Below are 13,295 nucleotides of genomic sequence, written 5' to 3' on the forward strand. Positions count from 1 at the left end.
GGAGTTCAAAGAAATGACCTGATCATCAAGATCATGTTCAAAAGGATATCCTGATAAAAAAATCAAGCATCTTCGACCGATTACACTATCTTCAAGAGATAAGGACTTCACTAGATATCTTTTGATATTAGGTGTTGTCATTGTAAAAACTAGACAACTAACTTTACTACCAACAAACTTCACCATTTTGGATCACCATGACATTACAAGCAAGCACCTAGATCCACATGTGCTCCCTTTTTGATGATGACAACATATCTCTCACGAAGTATAATGGACAACATATCTCCCTTTTTTCTCCCTATAAAATAATGGACCACTGCACTAGCCTAATTCTTTTCAACTATATTAGCAAAAAATCATACTTCAACTAAGTCAGCTTAGGTTAAATGAGTAGAGTTTCTTTTCCTTTGGAAAAGAACATGGTTGACCACACAATGAACTTGAAGAATATTCGAGTGCACTAGGCCAATGGTGAAAGGCGTAGGAATGATAAAGTTTGGATCCGACAAGAATGAGGAAGAAACAAACCAGAAATTAAAATCATTACCTTTTTCATCATCATCATATTTTTAGCTAGTGCAAGGGAGGTTGCAGACGCCTAAAAACTCTTCAAGAGACAATCATATCTGATGTTTTTTGACTTCAAAAATAAGAACTTCATCTACGCAGTTGAGGTTTGAGTAAAACATCCTCACTAATGTAAGAAACCTTTTACCAGTGATAACGCAAATGAAGCTTTTCAACTTGCATAAAAAGACAGTTGGAAGAAGGCACAATCTCTAAAGACTCTTTCTTCCAAGCAATGAGATTCAAGGATCTCCCTTGTTTCAAATTCCAGTTGAATTGATCCTCTTGATATTAAGAAGAAATAATTTTAAGTAGTAAGGAGAATAAGAAGATCCTCCGAATGTGCGGGATCTCTTAGGTGGCATTGACGATGGTAGAGAGAAAGAAGGATTTTTTGCTCTAACAATTACAAAAGAACACATAAGAATTCAAGATGAGATAAGAAGAGAGGTCCTTTAAATATTCAAAAAAATAAATCTAGTATAAGGGCCTATAATCAATTATCCTATTAATGCAATTAGTTAGTAGTTGAGAAAGTGGGAGGCTTGATGTTTCCAATGCTATAATTGATTATCCCTTTAGGGCTCATCGATTAGAGCGTAACAAATTTGAAATTAAAAAGTTTCTAATAAATTATTCCATTAGGTCTAATAGATTATTTGTTGTATTTTCAACATCCTTGATCTTTTGGGCCTCAAATTCACATAGGGCTTTGGCATTTTAATTTTGGCTCCCGTTTCTTCATTTCTTTGCACCCCTTTCTCCAAAAATGGTGAAAAGTCAACCGAGGGTTAGAAAGAATAATTTTAACTGGCAAAGCAATTAGTAAATCACTTATTTAGAGGTTTAATCATAGATTTTTTTTTTATATTTTTCCACCTCTGAAAAGTGTACCACCTTAAACCTCAAGTTAACTTGAGTAAACTTCCTCTTTTGAGAGAACGACAAACCAATTTTGTAATTATTTGTTTGCGAATCGTTTGACACAAGTGTTGATTCAAATCACTATAGTGATAAATATATTATTTACTTATTTCCTCAACTTACTAAGAGGTTCTATGATAATTATAAATCATCATAGATGTTGATAAATGCCCTCAACAAGAACACTCTGATCACATTCGATGAAAAACGTCATCAACGTACATACTTGGATAACAAGCATCATAATCATAAAATATCATCGAGAAAGAACTTCTCTTGTATATTCAAGGAATACATATTGCTTTGCACAACTTCATTTAATATGCATCAAAGCTTCATTAAAGCAGCAAAGTATTCCTACAAAAATAGAATTAGTTTTCACCTTGGTACCCAAATCTTTTTGGATCATGGTGCATTAGCAGCTCTAAGAGATCAAGGGTTATTACCTTTGGACCTTATTAGTTTGTCATAATAGAATGGCTCTAAGTTTTCAAACTTATTATAGAAAGAGCATTTATAGATAGGCCGGACTAATTTCTTCCAATTGAGTAGCTTCATTGGAGTGGTAAGCCGGAGATTAATATAATTGGTCTAGAATATGTGTGTGTTTTGATTGAAATACTTGAGTGTAATTTTCTCTTCATAGAACAATGCTCGATTATCAATATTTGGAAATTATTTTTTAATCCATAATATTGCATTATTGAAAAAAAATATTAGAAGTAATAATTGAAAAACAAATTAGAAGTAATAATAATTTAAAATCACAATATTAATCTTATAAATAAAAATACATGTGAAATTGTCATATATCCTCTTAATTACTTCATGTCAAATCTTGTGTCATCTTAGAAACATGTATATAGAGATGCAACCGTAGAATGTGGGATAATTTCGAATCTAACGTGGGGAGAAAATTATGGAGGGCAATAGGGTGAATTAATGGTATTTTCATGTGTTGGTATAACTATTTTCGGTTCTAAACTTAAGAAAATTGTGATAGTTTCATGGGATTTTCGATAAGAATTGAACTTTATAAGTTTAGTTCGAGTTGTGAAGCAAATCAAATCACTTTGGGTACTATTGCTCCAGGTTTTGAGCTGAAAAGTATCCTTACAAGAGCATGAAGAGGAAAGAAAGTTGGAAGAATCAGAAGCAAAGCAAAAAGGCAAGATACAGCAAGGCCGCGCAATTTTTGAGTGTGCAATTTTTGGTGAACGGAATTGAGAGAGAAATCCGATTCAGAAGCAGAGAGTAACAATTGAAGGTGGATTCTACACCAATTGAAGAAATTCTTTTGATCAAGATGAATACCTCATTTAAACCTTGTGCTTTCTTCATATCTATGGAGAGCTAATCCTCTTGTGTTGAGCTTAAGGTAGTAGTTGACCTATGATCATGCAATACCATTGATTGATTCTTGTGAACAATTATTTGAGTTTATTATCACACTACAAAAAACTCAGTTCTTTTTAGCCAAAAAACAAGAATTTTTTTTAAAGAAAAATATGTTTAAATTTTTTTAACTAATTTGTTTTAAAAAAGAGCGCTACAAAATTTAGGTATTTTTAAATAGTAACATTAACTCATATTTCAACGAGGATTAAATGAAAATATTTAAAATTAGAGTTTAATTGTTATGTATTGTCGGTGCAAATTTTTTTACATTATTAATGCATCACAACCACTTAAATATATTATTTTTTTAAAAATTAAAATAAAAGTCAAACACTTTTAGAAAATTAACGGTTGTGATTATGGGTGGGAATAGGCTGGACCGAGTGAGGCTTTGTCAAACCTGAATCTGACCTGCTAAAAAATTGAAAGCCTAAGTCTGACCTGTAGCCTGTCATATGCTTACTTTTTGGCCTGAGGCTAGCCTTTTCGAAGGCCTGATTGACCTATTAGCCTACTTAAAAAGCCTATGTTGTTCGAACATAATTAAATGAACAACTAAACCAATGTTTAACTAGACTAGAGAATAAAAAATACAATGAAACTAAATATTTATTTGCATTGAGTTATTCAAGCTTATCTAGTAGTATAAATGATTTGTTTGAGAGAACATATGAAAACACCATATGACATTATCCATAGGATTTCCTTTCACTTATTTTTATAAATTCTTCAAAATAACTAAGTTTTACATTTGTATTTTAATATAAAGTATAAAATATAATATAAAAACAAAAAATTAATTCGTATTTATTATAATAGGAACTGAGTTTTACATTTGTATTTTAATATAAAGTACAGAATATAATATAAAAATAAAAAATTCATTCATATTTATTAAAATAGGCCGGTCTGATACGCTTATAAAACATTTTGTATGGAATTTGGCCTAGCCTATTTAACTAAATAGACTTATAAAAAAGGAAAGGGCTTTTCTATTTAAGAAAAAAGTCTGGCCTGGTCTTGACCTGTGTAGGTTAGGCCATAGATCCCTGTTAGTTGGACTGACCTATTTCCACCCCTAGTTGTGATTTACTGACGGTGTAAAACTTCTTTACATCATCAGTGTATTCCAATTAAATTCTTAAAATTAACACCATTCTAGATATTTCAAAATTATATTTTTAAAAGTTATATTGTTTAAAATGCATTTAAATTTTTTTTATAAATAATTTTTTTTCAAAATTCTAAAAACATTTTAGTCACATTTAAACCGTTGGAAATGAAATTTAAATAATGAATTAATCCTACATGTTAAAAAAAATCAATTTTTTGTTTTAATAAAGTTATTATGAGGAAAAATAAAATTTGTATTTTTACATAAATGAGAAAATCAAAAATTTTACAAACTGGAATATTTTGTCAATAAGTTATCGAAAGTCGATTTCACGATGCACCCTTCACATCACACTGGCGAGACCAAATGTGGTGCCGCCTCAATATGAAATAAAAAAAAACATATCTGAGATATAACTCCGGTTAATTAGTGCACGAAATTGGGAATTATGCCACCTTTACATTTCAGATATTATCGAAAGTGAATTTCCATTAAAACCAAAAGTCAAATTGCTTAAAACAACTACTAGCATGAACCAAAATGATTATCTTCAATTCCAAAAGTTTCCATAAACCCTCTTCAAAAATTCTTCCATTCTCAATCAAGTGTTTCACTCCATACACTACAACGAGGAAGGGCTTTTAAAGCGCTTTTTTTGGCCTTTAACAGCGCTTTAAAGCGCTGCCAAAGCCAGCGCTGGCATAGGCTACGAAAGCGCTTTTAAAAGCGCTCTGGTAGGCCCCCCTATAAGAGCGTTTTTCTGGAAAAAGCGCTCTTGTAGGCCCACCTTTAAGAGCGCTTTTCAGGAAAAAGCGCTCTGGTAGGCCCCCCTTTATGTGCGCTTTTTCCAGAAAAGCGCTGTGATAGGCCCACCTGTGAGAGAAAAAATTAAAAAAAAAAAAAACAACATACTAAAGCGCTTTTGTAAAAGCGCTCTTATAGGGTGGGCTTTAAGAGCGCTTTTTCCAGAAAAAGCGCTCTGATAGCCCCCCCCTATAAGAGCGCTTTTACAAAAGCGCTTTAGTATGTTGTTTTTTTTTTTTTTGCTTTTTTAGTAATCTTTGGCAGCGCTTTTAAAAAGAAGCGCTTTAGTATGTGGGCCTTTAAGAGCGCTTTTTTAAAAAGCGCTTTAGTAGCTAAATGAGGTATTTTAATGTGCAGCCTGTAATTTAATCCTCCCAGTCGACCTGTAATATTTTCGACCTGTAATATGTTTTCAGCCTGTAATATTTTCGACCTGTAATTTATTTTCGACGATATTATTTCAGCCATCAGTAAGACAATATATATATATACTAATATAATACCATTATAATATCCAATATTATATATATACATCATTACAACATCAATAATATTATAGTACTTCAATTCGACACAAATCCTACATGAAAAAGCGCTTAATATAAAAATGACACAAATCCTCTTTTATTTCTTCCAACTTAAGTCTCGGGTATCCAGTGGCACGGAATTCGTCAAGGTACTACAAAACAAAAACAAAATATGAATGATACATTTAGTTAAATGTAATAAATTATATGAAATTATCTTAAGTTATAAATTCATACCGTGATCGGAATCTCTAATTGATTTGCCTGAAGGATTTCTTTCATAAACCTCAATACAAAGTATCCGCAATCGTAACTGTTTTTCTGTTGCGGGCACTACATAGAAAAACAAATAAGATTCTATAGTTGTGCATTGTTTTATCAAGTAGCATAAATATATTATAAGCAACATTGTGAAAAATAATGTACCTGCACTTGGATCCAAGTAATGTTGCTAGATTTAGTTCGGGATACCTGTGCGTCCCGTTGACTTCGGAACACTTGTATTGATCTAATTAACAAATATATAAAAGCATATGTTTAGATCAATCCCACAAATAAGTAAATATATATATATAAATATACACGAATATATATTTAGAACGATCCCACTTACAAATCAACGATGTCCTTCATGGCCGGATAATTGGTCCATTCACCATTTACCGAATTCAGATAATACACGACTTCCCTTATAGGGTTGATAGCAAGCAGCAACCAGTGTGCTCTATAAATAAAAACAATAGGTTATATGAAAATTTTGCTATACACAAAAGAAACAGAGATTAGATGAACAAAGAATGAGAAACTAACCCTACTGGTCGGGTATTATACGCCCAAAGATGCAGACATTCTGTATTGCCGGTGGACATGAATCTATCTACTAAGCACTGTCTAACTGATTCCGGTTCCGAATCAATTGCCATTCCGCTGCAGTGGGCGGAAGACACGAAACGGAATCTGTTAGACAACGGAGTCCCGCGCAACACTCTGTCATACAACAACCTTAAATAAAAACATAATAAACATTAGATTATTTTCATTGAAATGTGTAAATAAATTATATTGTGGGACTAATTAAATAATATATCGGATGAGGGAATATTACCGAATGTATGAGTGCATGTTATTGACGCCTAGTTGATCATGCTTAAAAATCTCCTCCAAGTCATCAAGTGTAATAAGTGACTTGAATTCAATACCGAAGACACTCTCATCCATAACGATTTCACGTAAAGCACCATCCGTCAAATCGGACATATCAACCATTGTTGCGAGCGTCGACCGGTACCGAGGCACAAAAGCACCGCCTTTTTTTCCCGCTGGCTTCGGAGGACCAGTGGGTGGTACGGTACGAACTTGCTGCGTCACTTGTTGTGACTCTCGAGCGGATGCCTAAAAATCATATAAGTTATGTAAAATATAAAATCATGCAGATTTAGATTCAGATTAATTATTAACACTTTAAATGTACCTCTTTTAGTGATGCAACGGACTCCTCCTCCTGTAAAATCCCTTTACCCTTAACTGTGGGTTTTATAGGAGCAGTCTAAAATTAAAATGTAAAAAATAATTAATAAACGGTTTAGAATTGACATTCGAAAACTAAATGATTCATAATCGTTTTCAATATACCTCATCACTAATGGTAATGAGCTCCGAGGGCCATGCAACAAATGATCCTATTGCATCTCGCAGCAATGTCGTCTCTGAGACCATGTCAGGTACCGGTAGCATCGCATCATGATCTACTACAACATCCACCGATACTTTCAGGTGTCCATCCGGGAGCGGTCTATGGTGAAGTAAATCTCCCAAAGTGTTGTGCACTTTTCCCTTGCCAACTAGTCGATAACTCGGTTCCGATAAGTATAGTTGGCAAGATGAAATGCCCTAAACCAATAGTAAATATAAAGTCATTATCATTAATAAAATAGAACAATTTAAAAGGAAAAAAAATTATAATTACCTCGGTAAATTTCCTTTGATAGTTGATACTAGCCTTATCACTAGTTTCTTTCACCGATGAAGTGTTGCACTTTTCTCTCATATACGCCTCTTTATCTCTTTGCAATTCAGAGACTTGTGCTTGCAATTCCGCCAACTTTTGCAACACTTCTTCATTTGAAGGATTTCTTCTCCTAGGACTCTTGTAAAAAGAGGTTGGAGTCACACCATGACCCTTACCCCTCACCCGACCGGGATACTCAGGAGCATCTAGTGCTCTACTAAGTATGCTCCCCTCACCGGTGGATGCCGATTGCGACAAGGTCTCCTGTAATTCATTTACATTAAAAAATCATTTATATATTAAAAAACATTTGATTTAATTAAAGACACAGTATTATACTTACACATTCAGTAAAAACTCTCTGAACTTCGGGATCGACAGCATGATCCTTGCCCACACGAGCTTCCCTCCACAACACATGTTCAGGAAGTGAGGTTTCCTCACTTTTAGTCTCCTCTAACTATGCATTGACACAAATGACAAAATCATCAAATAAAACACATTTAGACAATTAATTAAAACGCATTTCTATTTACTTACAATTTTATCCTCCAAGCGTGCATATCCCAAACGCCCTTTTTTGTATGGATATGCGGGTTTGGATGCTCTCTCACTATTCTTGGCACTCCTTTTCCGAAAATCTTCATCTCTTTGCTCTACAAACTTAGCCCAATCTTCTTCACCAATGAAGATCTCATACTTTTTTGGCCGTCCCGGTGCCTCTTCAAGAAAGTTTCCATCTTTATCCTTAAGATAAGTGTTTGTCAAAAAAGCTTTCCACCCTCTATATCTTTTGCCGGCCAAACCAAGTATGTAGCGTCTACGATCATCTGGTATCTCAAAAGTCCTCTGCAAAAAAACATACGCATAGTGTGTTAGTATAAGTAATTTAAACAATTTATCGTCAAGATAATAACAACAATTAACCATATATGATATATACCTGAAGCTCGTCCCAAATCGCGTCTTTTTTCTCATCCAAGTCTTTGCTTTTCATATTCCATCTAGCTACGGAGACCGGAATATGCATACGAACAAGTGTACCAATATAACTTGTCAACTTTGCAGAATTAGGACCAATTGCTTGTTTATCAGAATTCCATTCCAATCGGTATACTAATCCTTGGTCTCTATGTCGAACGATTCCCTTCATGATAGTGATGCCTCGTGCAACTTCTTTTGCTTCAGTATCAGGTGGAGCATTTGTATCCGTGGCATCTCTTTCTTGAGCATCTCTTTCTTGTGAGTTTTCAGGTGGAGCATCTCTATCCGGAGCCATTTAACCTGTATCAAACAAACTAAAGCACATTAGTACACTATTAATAAGCTAACAATCTATACAAGTAAAATGGAAGTCAAACCATGCATGTACAAGTAAATCGGAAACGAAATCGGTACAAATCAAAATAAGCGTCAAAAAATAAAGTTGTCGGAATTGAACGAAATTTACATGGCTATGGTAAAACGTCCCCACGGTGTTGCACCCCAAAATTTGCCCATTTATTTATATCCAATCGGCTTTCATGTCACATTCATGTACATACCGCATGTAGGTCATTCATCTAACACATTCATCCATATCACAGTTACTGCCCAAGAAAATTGACAAAAAGAGGCCGAGGTTGGGGAAATTCTTGGTTAAGAAGAATCAGATCTGAGGCCTTATTGAAGAGGATCATCTCCATTGGCATACTCCTAAAATCAGGGTTTCATTCTCTCCGAGTCAAAGCTCTGGTTAAAAGATACAAATTTCAGGTTCATCAGGGTTTTCAAATTGAGGTTTTGACCAAAGTCAACCCTGTTGACTTTTTGGTCAAAATTTAATCAGAAGGTCATTTTTGAGTATGAAATCCTGGGTGTATTGAGGAAGTATTCATTTAATTCTCATTGAGTTGAAGAATGATTGGAAATTGGATCAGAGGCGGATTAATCGGGAAATTCACCTGAAACTGGAAAAAATCAGGAAATGTTGACTTTTGGCCAAAGTCAAAGTCAACTGTCAAATATTGACTCTTGGTGGAAAAATTGGTCAAAGAAAACTCAGGGAAATAATTAAAATCAAGATTAAAAAAAAAATAAATAAGAAAGAGACAATGGTGGAGATATGAGTTCAAAAGGGACTTTTATAACATTCCAAACCTTATTCTAACATGAGTTCAAATACCAAATGGGCTTCTTTCATGATCTCCTTACACTAATAACAAGAGGGGACTAGTTGGTGATGCATGATTCCCCAACATGGAGAGAGTCACGTGGCTTTTATTCAAGAATAAGGATTTCAAATGGTTCTACAACATGAGGGTAAACCATCACATTATGCACATGACACATGCATTTCCCATTTTTGACTAAACATGAGCTTATGTCTATGCATGCATACAAACGTCTACTACAAAAGGTCATGCAAAAAGAAAAGAACCTTTTCAAAAGACGTGTGGACTAAGTCTATGATATGTTACAGCAACTTGATAACAAGAGTTTCCATTTCTTTTTCCATCGGACCCCACGCCCATTACCTCTCTCTCTCCATTACAACAGCAACATCACTTTTTAACAACAACTTTTGCTCTAAGTTTAAAGGTAGGAGATCATCACAAAAGGGGCTCCACACATTACCATATTTGCTCAAGTTACAGACTCCAAGCACGAAAGAAAAGGGAGTGCATACTCTAAGTAAATACACAAACTTGCATACTAAGTATTAAAGGGAAATCTATCAGCTGCAAACACTCCACACAACAACTCGGTGCACCACAAGCTCACATATATAAACCTTTCACTCTCTCAAAATCGGGGGGGAGAATTCATTTTTCCAGATTCTTTTCACGCTTCTCATTGCTCTCTCCTCATCCTCACTCCCTCATTCCCACGTAACAACCGTAACAAACCTCTAACAACCTACACCTTCATCATCAACCTCTCCCACTACGAACCTTCAACCTTCTCTTCCATCCAAAACTGCAACCATCACTCTCCATATTCATATTCATGGATCCGTAGCTTCCTCCATAGACGCGTATCTCAAGACTCAAGATTCATCACCGTTACCATCTTCATGGTTTCTCCATCACTTTTGAAGCAAGATTCATCCACTCAGAGCTACGCGAATCTTTGAGTTTATTTCTCAAAGATTTGAAAACAAGAATCTAAGGAGCTTTTCTTCATCTTTGAAATTCTCTCTGCATTCAAGCGCTCACTTGGCTTCGGTTGAAAGATCGTTCAGGTAAACATCCCTTGCCCTTGCATTAGAAGCATACGTAGGTCTGGAACCCGTCATCAGGGATTGGGTTAGGAATTAGAACCACCATGTTTTCACTGTATGTGTTGCATCTGCGTGAATCTTCTTTCCTTGAACATAGATTCGGTTTTCAAGATATTGCTATCGTGTGAAGGTTTGAGTTGCGAATTTGAAATCTCTACATCATGAGGATTATTTTAGTACCGTTGATGTGTGTAATAGTGGAACTGTTGAATATTAGGGTTTACATAATGTGTTCGGTTGGCATGATAGAGAACGAATTAGGAAAATATAACACCGGATCTGCGATCTACGCGAGATTTCGAGTGGAAAGGTATAGGCTTTTGTCACTATGGGGGAAAACCACTCGGCACCACCGTATCTCCCACCGGAGAAGACGACCGGAGCGGAGCTCCGGCGTCTGTGTCTTCGAATGCTTCTTTTCGTTCCAGCTTGCGTGGCGTTTCTCGGTTGGCTTATTTTCCCAAGCTTTTGCAGATTTAGTTTTATTACTTAATGATTGGCCTGTGACGTGTTCTTGTTTGATTGGCCCTCATGCTATTTTGTCTCATTCTCATTTAAATGTTCTTTGCCCAATTGATGCATTGTTGTGTAATTAAATCCACATAATACCATAGTCTAAATCAATATACATGCTGATATACCAAGAAATAATAATTGAAACAAAATGAAAGTGACATGTGAAGAAGTCTGGGCCACGTTTTGATATGGGCCTAGCGCCAGTTAATTCCCACACCCCCACGTTCAGGGCCCACGCGCTATTCTAACTGAATGTAGTTCAAATCTTTTTACTTTCACACCCCCAGTTCTAGACAGACTTAGATTTTATTTTTAATTTTGTTTCTTCCATAACTTTTGATTCATAAATCTGTTTTGGGTCAAATAAAAAATCAATAAAAATGTGTTTTAAATAGAATAATGTGTGTAGAAATTTTTGATATTTTTGTTAGATTTTTAGAACTTAGTTTGTTGTTTTTAATAAATCATTTTCTTTCAACATGTTCATTGTGTCTTTAAGTTTGATCGGTTTTGCAAATTAATTTTGTTTAATACCTTAGGAGTAGAATTTAATTGCCATTTTTTGTGTGATATCAGTAGACTCATATACCATATTGGGTGAAAAAAATAAAAGTTTAATTCTATGTTTTGGTTAGGTTTTCATTAGATTTTCTATACCCGATTTGTGTGCGTTCCTAAACGGATAACCATGTGAATTTGACCTATAATTTGCTTTGCCTTTATGCAATTGACTTAGTTTCTTTTTGTACATATAAGTAGGGATGTTTAGAGGTCCTAAGACCTGGAGTTGAATTTTTCAAGTCATGTTTTCTTATTTTACTTGATTTTTCTTTTTTTACTTGTAAATAACTCGCCTTTGGTTAACGATCGCACCATAATTTGTCCGAATGACCTATAATTTTGTATGAAACTTCTTGACTTGTTTTGTGATTGCTTAGACACCTTTTAGAGGTCATTAGCTACTGACTCATAGCATTTGATTACATCTTTCTAACTTCACTCCTAATTTGAATTCTATTAACTAGTTTTGACCTAGTTTTGTATAGTTTTGTTAGAACTTTGTTTGTTTCAAGTTAATTGACTAACATAGATTGGTATAAGGTCTTGGACCTATAAATGAACTAATTGCTACTGACTTTAATCTTTGTTCATGTTTTCATTTGCTTTTTGTTTCGGTTAATTGATGTTTGTTCACTAATTGTTAAGTAACGATTCAAGCGATACTTTGGTAACTTCTTGTGAATATTTTCGTGTGATGCCATGATGCTTTCGTGTTTGATTTAAGACACTATTTCCTTTGGTTTGCTACTTCCCTAGGGCTTTCTTCTCCCATTTTCATGCTTTTCCTCTTCTTTCACACTTTGATTGTTGTTAGTTTAAGAGGCGACGATTGTTTGTTCTTCCTCCACCTTTTGTGGATTGTTTTCTCTTGGGATTCATTGTGTGTAGTCTCTCTTAGGAGTAGACTTGGTTAGGGACTTCATTAAGTCACCTACCTTGCTTGTTGCTTTTTCTTATCTCTTACTATATGCTTACCATGTTCCCTTAGGGTGGTGACTTCAATCTTCATTAAGATTAGTCACATAGAACAACTTAGGTTGTGATCTATGCATGATAACATAGGTAGAGATCCCTTATCCTTGACCTTAGGGTCACTTGTAGAATAGCATAACTTAGATTAGAGAATAGGTTAGTTCCCCTTTGTTCATTCTTTTTCTTTTTCAACTTTAAAACACTAATAAATAAAGAGGCGAATCACATTAAGAAAGTGATAGAGAAATGAGTGGGATTCATTCCCTAATCTGTTTCTCAATCACTTAGTGGCATAGAAATGAGTGGGATTCATTCCCTAATCTGTTTCTCGGTCACTACTTAATGGGAGAGAAATGAGTGGGATTCATTCCCTAATCTGTTTCTCAAACATTAGTTAATAGGATAGAAATGAGTGGGATTCATTCCCTAATCTGTTTCTTGAACATTATATAATGGGATGGAAGTGAGTGGGATTCATTCCCTAATCTGCTTCTCGATCATTATACATTTTATGTGATTCTAATCGCAAAGTAAATTCCCTTAAAAAATACCCAACCAAAAACATCCAAAACACTTAATAAAGGCTCGAATTAAAACAAAGTGACGAAGTGGTGCGAAACCTTGTATTGGGTTTTGTTC

The sequence above is a fragment of the Vicia villosa genome, linkage group LG4 (genome assembly GCF_029867415.1).
Source record: "Vicia villosa cultivar HV-30 ecotype Madison, WI linkage group LG4, Vvil1.0, whole genome shotgun sequence".
Lineage (NCBI taxonomy): Eukaryota > Viridiplantae > Streptophyta > Magnoliopsida > Fabales > Fabaceae > Vicia > Vicia villosa.